We start from the raw sequence: 8,252 nt of genomic DNA, 5'->3' as shown, positions 1-8,252 counted from the left end.
TGGGTCATTCAACAGCATCCATGGATGGTTTACCCTCCCTAAATTCCCCAGTGTGAGAGTAAACTGGAAGCCTACTCCTGACTTTCTGCACTGGAGTGTTTTTCTCAGGGTCTCCCAGTCAGATGGAAGGAAACAGGGTAGGAGTCAAGCCTAAGAAAACTCAGTTTTACAATTAATTAGGACCCAAGGGAATGGCTGGAGTTGTGTCAGGGCAGGGTTAGGTTGAACCTCAGGAAAAGGTTCTTCCCCCAGAGGGTGGTTGGCACTGCCCAGGCTCCCCAGGGCAGTGGGCACAGCCCCAAGGCTGCCAGAGCTCCAGGAGGGTTTGGACAACGCTCTGAGGGACAGGGTGGGATTGTTGGGGTGTCTGTGCAGGGCCTGCAGTTGGACTGGATGATCCCTGTGGACCCCTTCCAGCTCAGGGTATTCTGTGAGTCCATGATTTTATCTACCAGATCAGCAGTGCCCAAAGCAGCAGCTTCACTCCTGCCCCCCTCACTCCAGGAGCTGCTTCCCTCTGTCCCCAGCCAACAGCTGGATCTCCTGCAATGCCAGTGGAGAACAAACTCCCAAGGAGATGGAGATGGGATCCTGTCCCCCATCTCCCAGTCCTTGTCTACCACAGAACTCCCTTCTTCAGCAGAAGAATTTATTTTTCTGGGTTGGTTTTCTGTTGGATTAATGATGCCATGAGTGAAGTGCTGGAGCTGGTGCAGTGGAACCACGAGTGACACAACTGAAACAGGGAGACAGGCTTGTCCTAACCCTCCTTATTGCCTGTATCCTTAAATAAGGTGAAAGAGGGAAGAAAAACACCCCAAAAGAGATGCAAAGAAACGCCAATTCTCTTAAAAAATAAATTTTCCTAAGTGCTGATGTAACAAAACAACAAGAGATGAAAACACGAGAACCCAAAATTCAAACTAATGCCAAACTTCACAACATATTCCTTTAATCCCTGTACCAATAACAGGGCCTGTGAAGCTCAGTAGAAATTCCTTGCAGGACTGAACTCAGACTCAGGGAAGAGTTAAAATGGGCAGCCTTGCTTTTGTAGTTTTACTCTCTGCCATGTACTGGGTGCATTTAACGTGCTCAGAAGAAGGGCGAGAGAGGTCTCTGCAACTGGAAGATCTCGAAGGAAATTGTCACTTTCTGCTCTTAAGTGACAGTTTTGTAAATTCCAGATGTGACAGTAACACTCGAGAAAGTAAATTATGGGGGGGGAGGGAGGTGGTTGGTGCTGGGGAAGGGTTTGACACGGCAAGAGCTCCTCAGGAAGAGCTTCGCTCAGGAATTTCGTATCCCTGCCGTGCATGACTCCTGCAGAGCACGGGGAGCATCTAGTGGATGTGAGGGAAACTTCCACAGCAGGGAGTGTTGGGAGGGGGAACAGATTAAAGGAGAAAATAAGGATGTGCCTTTATCCTTCTACCACTTTTTAAAAACACATGCACACACCTGCTTAGACAGCCCCAGTCAAAGCTCATTTTGCCAAATTTAAATGGGATATTATAGTCCAAAACATTAAGAAATGGATACGAGGAAATTTTTAACATTCTAGAAAACTGAGTGTTCAGTTTGTATATTTTCATTAGTCAGTTTTTCTTTTCTTTTTCTTTTTTTTTTTTTTAACTGCTTTGGTTTTTTTTCCTCAAAAAACCCGGTATTTTTTAAATCAGAGTCAGCTTTCACTAAAACTCAGCAATGAGCTTGGCTGTACAATACAACCTGTGCTTTTCTGAGCAGGAAGGACAATTTCCTGAGGCCTGAAATCAAACATATTTGGCTGCACCTGCAACCTTCTTTGAATGGCCCTGTGCTAGAAGACATCCAATACAAGCTTTGGAAGGTCATCCTCTCCTCTTTTCTTATTTTGTTACATATTTACTAAAATTAAGAGCTCATTTTTTGCCCCAAAAACCAGCAACAAAAATCCAGACAGATTTCAACCAATCTTTGCCTCTTCCTTTGCTGGAACTCCACCTAAATGTACAACTTCTGCTCAGGGAGAACCAGAGCTCCACTGTGGAAAAAAAAAAACAACAAAAACCAGTTGCCTCCAGCCCACTTGTCCAAATATTAACATTTTTGAGAATAACTTCTCTTAATTATTTCATGAAATATCTAGTTTTAACAAACCATTTGTACCAAATTTTTCTGGAACATCACAAAAAGGCCCTTTATCCATCATTCATGTTGTTGCACCCAGATTTTATACCAGCCTTTAAGGGCAGGTGACCTCCCCAACACCTTCCCAACCCACCTGAGCCAGAGGAACACACTTGATATGCAGGGCCAAGAACTTATTGATCAGCTAATTAAAGCCTTGACAGCCTAATCCAAGAATTATTATCAGTGCAATTACAAGGACAGGAACATTTGTAGTGCAAAGCAGCCAATTTGCAATGCTGACACAATTACAATCCCTGCTGGCAAAACTTGCTCACAGTTCCCCCTTTTTCTGGGATCTCCCCCTGTCTAGTTCTTCACCCACCTTCCTCACCAGGATTCTAGCACTGACAATGGAATTTCTTCCTCCTCCTCCTCCTCCTGAGCCCATGTGGGTGATTTTTACGGCTTCCTGAATGCTTTGCTCACTTGTTCTTTCCTCATTGATGTACAAATTCCATGTTATATCAAGTTTTGCTGTGTTTGGCAGAGTTACTGTATGTTCTTGTTCTTTGTTCTCCTTGTTATTCCTAAAATCAGCTTTATCCAGTGTTCTTGGTACATCCCTTAACACCCAGTCATGGAAGGTGTGGACAAGCAGTTCCCATTCTTTGTCCCACTCCCTCTAGGCCTCTGGAGCATCTCCTGCTCTGATCCCTCTGCTATAATCTTCTATTTTTGTGTGCTAATAAGTCATCAGCACAAGTTATTTGCACAAACATCCTTGTTTCAAGGTGCCACTGAATGATCCACTCCAGTAGAGATGCAGGGAGTAATTCAGAGAGAGCTGGTTTCATGTGTAAATGAGACAAAAGTACCAGCACCTCTTGATATTTACTTTCCTTCATTTTTTTGGCATTTTAAGGTATCCTTTTTCCTCACTCCAGATCACCCTCTGAACCTTTCAACCAACTGTAATTAACTTCTACTTTAAATTTTATTTAAAGAACTAAAGAACTAAATCTAAATAACTCAGCCCACCCTCTCTGGGGCAAATTCTGCAGGGCCATCAGATTTGGGTTCCTTTGCTCCTCTTCCTAAATGCTTGTTATTGCCCACCTTAGGTTTTGCTCCAGCTCCTGCAGTGAAGTTTCCAGCTGTGATAAAGGAACAGAAAGTCCTGAAGGACTGGTATCTCCTCCATCTGTGTTTTACCAGGATTAACAGCTTCTCCTGAAAACTGGACCCCACCTATGGTGGTTTTATGATAACTCTTAAAGACATCAGGAACTGGGAGCTGATTTTGCCAGGGGTCAGATCCATGGTGGGATTTGATTTACCTTAGTCTGCTTTTCCCATCAGCTCAAAACACATTTAGATGCCTTCCCCTTCCCTCTGCTCTCCTGCTGTCATCTCTGAAATCACATTAGACCAGCTCTGAGTAAGTGATTACTATTTTTTTTTATGTTTCCCAGAGGTAAAAAAAAAAAAAACCACAAAGCAACTCATTAAGTTTCCCACTCCATTTTTCCTGTGGGGAATAGACTAGAAGTGGCATCCAGAAATAGAAATCAGCAACTCCAGGGCAGCTCTCACCTCCTCGGGAGGTACCTGCCCAAGCAGGGGGCTCTGGGGACCCACTGCACAAACAGGATGGGCCTGGGGACCTCCCGAGGATCCCAAAAAAGGGGCCAATAACAGCACTGAGGGGAAAGACTCCGTGGAGTGAGAGACACTGGGAAGAGGCTGCTCCCTCTCCCACCTGCCTCAACAAAATATAAATTGGATCTACAGTGTGCTGACCAAGCAAACTGCAGGCAAATCTATTCCTGCAGAGTTCCTGCACCACCCCGCCCCCTGGGAAAGCAATAAAGCTTTGTATCACCTTGGAGGCCTCGGGTAGTTCATGCAGAGCAGGGGCTGACTAATAACAGAGCCTTGAAAGCAAAATTCCCCTGCACTTCATTTCAGGGCCATCTGACTTAATTTTCAGGGTTCTTCAGCTGAAATGCTTTGCAGCCCTGAGGGACAGCAGGGTGTCACATTATATCTTTTAGCTTTAAGGACAGATATGATCTCCAGAAGTGGCTAAGTTCTCTTTTACTGTAAGACCAATTTAACAACATAAATGCACAATGAGAATTTCTCCAACAACATCTGTATCCCAGTATTCAGCACAGGTTTGTTAGACATCAGCATCATTCCCACCTTCATCTCTCTGATCCCCTCAAAGAAATGAAAATGTCATCATTAACAGCAACGTTATGAGCTGACATTACCCATAAAAGAAAAATTCCTAAAGACTAATTCAGTTTGTTCCTTCCTGCTCACCCGGATTGCCTCTCTCAATGGTAATCTATCTCCTCTCATTTATTGTGTGCATTAAAATAACGACCCACAGTCAAAGCTGAGGTGAAGGTTACGTTTCTGACTGTTTTGTACATACACACACACTGACTTCTTCGGATACACCTTTCAAAACTCAGCTTTTCAAGGTCAAAGCACTAATCAGTCAAACTGTCCTTTGCGCCACTTGCAGATTTTCCTGAGTCCTTATAGGAATAAAGGAGTGGAATAAAATTTCAGCCTGTATTTGATTGAGAATATATGCCCAGCCTTCCAAAATCCCATTTTAGCTGACTTCCTCAGTCTGTGCCTGGACTCCCATTTGCTCAAGACAGACATTACATGGAATCACAGAATCAAGGAATGGTTTGGGCTGGGAGGGACCACAAAGCTCATCCATGGGCAGGGACACCTTCCACTAGCCCAGGTTGCTCCAAGCCCCGTCCAACCTGGCCTTGGACACTTCCATATTACATAATTGTTAAATTTGCCTGACATTTCTATTTCGAATGAAAATTCTGCCTTCATGTAGCTTTTTAATGTCCAGGTTAAATTATTATAATTAGTAATTTTACTTCAGCTTGATTCCAGGGTCCTACCAAAAAAGAGTGAAAACAGGAACCACTTTTTTATTATTATTTTTAGCAAACTGAGGTTCTACCTGGTTTTCTTTTCTTTCCCCTGTCTTTTTCTCCAGGCACCCACAGACACACGGAAAAACCTGGTCATAATCTAGAAAAAGAAAAGAACAAGGAGATTTGATGGAATAATTCCAATTTTACTGCTCACCACACAGGAGCTAGAAGAAGATAAACTCAAATATTCAGAAATATACTGCAGTCTTACAAGTCTTATCTGGGTGCACTGACAGATGACTCTGAGTCTCCCAACTTCTGCCTGTACCAGCCAACCAAAGATAATCCAGGTCCCTGGGACACCATATGGAAAATGGGCAATGGTACACATCCTAAAGGTACCCAAGGTGAGGAATGATCCCTGGAAGCTCCTTTCTGTTGCTGAAAGCTGGTCTGCAATTCACACCTAATGCATAATCCACTCACAACCCTTGTGGTTGTATGGAACAAAGCTGGGCCCTTAAATTATGGGGGCAGCAGGAAACAGTAAGAGAACATTTTATAGAGCTGACAGTCATCATTATGCACTTCAAACCATAGAATTGTTAAGGTGGGAAAAGTCCTCTAAAATCATTGAGTCCAAGAGCCAAAGCCCCATATTTTGTTGGGGAAGGGATGGGGGCACAGATCATCCAATTTGCATTTCAAGGAAAAAAAAATTAAAAATAAATAAATTAAAATAAGCTCTGCATTCTGTTTTCCAGGGTTTTACACACAGTGGTGGACACATCTGAGCCCCTCACCAAACCAGCACCTTCAGAGCACACAGGAAGTGCTTTGTGACCTCTGTGATTGCAGGTCCAGGTGAGAAAAGACAGAGGATTTGTAGGACTGAAAGCAATCGTCTGTATGGAATTTTGGGAGTTGGACTGGCAGTTTCAGCGCAGGGCTGAAAAAAGCAAGCAATAGCCCTTATCCCCAGGAAAGAAAGTCTGGAACCTTTGGGTATCAGGTGCACTTGGTGGGCCAGCCTTGGCACTCCATGGGCAGCAAGAGCTTTCTGTCCTGGCACCTTTTGTCCGGGAGGAATCTTCATCCCTATGGAATTTTGGGAGTGGGACTGGAAATTACAGCACAGGGCTGAAAAAAGAGAAAAACAGCCCTTTCCCCCCAGGGTCTCCCCCAGCCCCACCAACATCTGCAAAGATGGCTCAGGTTTTGCTGCTGGAGGATCCTACTTTGGGCGTGCTGGAGCCCATTCCCTACCAATGCACGGCCCCCCATTGCTCTTGCATCAAGTGTTCTGCACCCGTGGCAACACGTGTGCCCTGTGTCCATGCGAGAGCAGCAACTGGCAGAAGACGTCTGCTGCCAGCACTTGTCTTGGCTGCTCCTTCAGGAGGCCGGCACCTTAATCAGAGACACGGAACAGGTTTGCATCCCTGAGTTCTCCCTGTCCCCTTCACTTTCCCCAATGCCCTGGAGATCAGCTGGGACTCACAGCCGGACATGCAGAACCTGGAGCTTTGAACACCAGGCCGGGCAGCTTTTATTTTGCAGAATGCAAGAAAAAAAGCCCAAAGAAGACAAGGAAACTTGACAGGATGTCTGACCAATCTAATCGTTCTGCAAAACTCAGCAACCGAGGGGAGTTTGGTGCTGCAGCTCATCACTTGCCCAAAAAAAAATCATTCCCCCAAGGAGAAAGTGCTTCTGCCTTCTGACAGCTGCCGAGCACGGCCACCAATTGCTCCAGCTGCCGCTCCCAACAGCCCCCTGCAAGAGCACAGACATCAGTGCCCGTTGGCTTTGGCTGCCCTGGGGCAGAGAAGTGCCCCGGGGACACAGCTCTGTGGGGCAGGAGACGGGCACCAGCCCTGCCAGGACTGGGGGCGGTGGCAGGTCTCCTTGGGCGAGGACTTGCCAGAGCTGCTGATTTTGGTGCAGCCCCGGGCAATGGGGTGGGATCAGCATTGGTGCCCTCGCCCCCACGTTCCTTCTGTGTGTCACAGCCCCGTGTTCGGGAGGACCACCAGCCGGCACTTCTCCCAAGGAGCCCGTGCCAGCAGGGGAGGGTTTGCTTAGTTTTTCAGCTGTGCCTAAAGTTCATGTCCAGCTGTCTTAGATACTTTGCAGAATGGATTCCTTCCCACCCGGGGCAGGTTGGCCGGGCTGGGGGAGCCCCCAGGGCATGTGGCAGTGTGTCACAGGGCCCTTTGTGACACGATGAGATGGCATGGTGCAGAGTGTCACAGGGCCCTTTGTGACACGTGAGGACACAGTACTGGTGGTGAGGTGACCACACCTCAGTGCTCCTCGGAGCGTGCGACGGGACGGACGGGACAGAGCGGTGCTGTGTGGAGCCCCCACGCAGGCAACTCTTTCCTTGCTGACCGGAGCGTTTTGGTGGCGTTTCTGTGCTGCGAGCGTCCTCGAGGCCAGACCGCGGGACTTGGTGACACGGAGCTTTTGCGAGGTGTCCCCAATCCCTGCGGCAGCTGCCCTCGAGGCCGCGCTGCAGGACTTGATAACCAACACTGTTTTGTAGGCTTTTCTCTCGTTCAGGTGCCCTCGAGGCCAGACCACAGGATTGGTGACCCGGAAATTTTCCGAGGCGTCTCCAATACCGGCGGCAGGTGCCCTCGAGGCCATTCTCTGGGACTCTGTGCCCCAGAGCTTTTCTCTTGCGTCTCCATTCCCTGCAGCAGGTGCCCACGAGGCCCGACTGTAGGATGGCGGAGAGACGCTTCAGCCTGTGCAGGTTTCTCAGGAGGAAGAAAAAGAAGGAAGGCCCTGAGACTGCCCCTGCACAGCAACCTGAGGAGGCAGAGCAGTCTCAGCCCCTGCAGGAAGGTGAGTGGCACAGCTGGGCCACAGGGCTGGTGGCTGCAGCCATATGGGCCTCAGCCCATCCCATTCCGTGTGGACATGGCCAGAGAAAGGGAGAAGGTAGGAGGGTCCGAGACTGTTCGCCCGGCAACTCCATGCACTGGCCATCCCGGGGCTGGCCCTGCCTGTGGAGTGCAGGGCTGGGCTGTGCTCTCTGACCTCTCCTGAAGCCCCTCAGCTCTGATCACGCTCGCTCTTTGCCAGATCCAGGACAGGACCGGACACGAGAGCAGGACCATGCCCGTGGCTGCTTCCGCAGGGCAGCACAGGTACCTGCAGCCACGGCCTCCTGGGCTGGGCCTGCTGTCCCTGCTCAGCCTGGCACCGCTG

The 8,252-nt window shown here is 48.0% G+C and overlaps 1 long non-coding RNA gene across 1 annotated transcript; it reads right to left on the bottom strand.

The window, feature by feature from the left end:
* Nucleotides 1-6,590: 6,590 nt before the first annotated feature.
* LOC108506709 lies at nucleotides 6,591-7,229 on the bottom strand. The gene is made up of 2 exons (XR_001877859.1): nucleotides 7,187-7,229; nucleotides 6,591-6,809 (listed from the first exon to the last, which is right to left on the bottom strand). It is a non-coding gene; the product is annotated as an uncharacterized LOC108506709 (long non-coding RNA).
* Nucleotides 7,230-8,252: the final 1,023 nt, after the last annotated feature.

Source organism: Lepidothrix coronata, unplaced genomic scaffold (genome assembly GCF_001604755.1).
Source record: "Lepidothrix coronata isolate B3197 unplaced genomic scaffold, Lepidothrix_coronata-1.0 Scaffold228, whole genome shotgun sequence".
NCBI classification, from domain to species: domain Eukaryota; kingdom Metazoa; phylum Chordata; class Aves; order Passeriformes; family Pipridae; genus Lepidothrix; species Lepidothrix coronata.
This window is presented reverse-complemented; position numbering and strand designations above follow the sequence as displayed.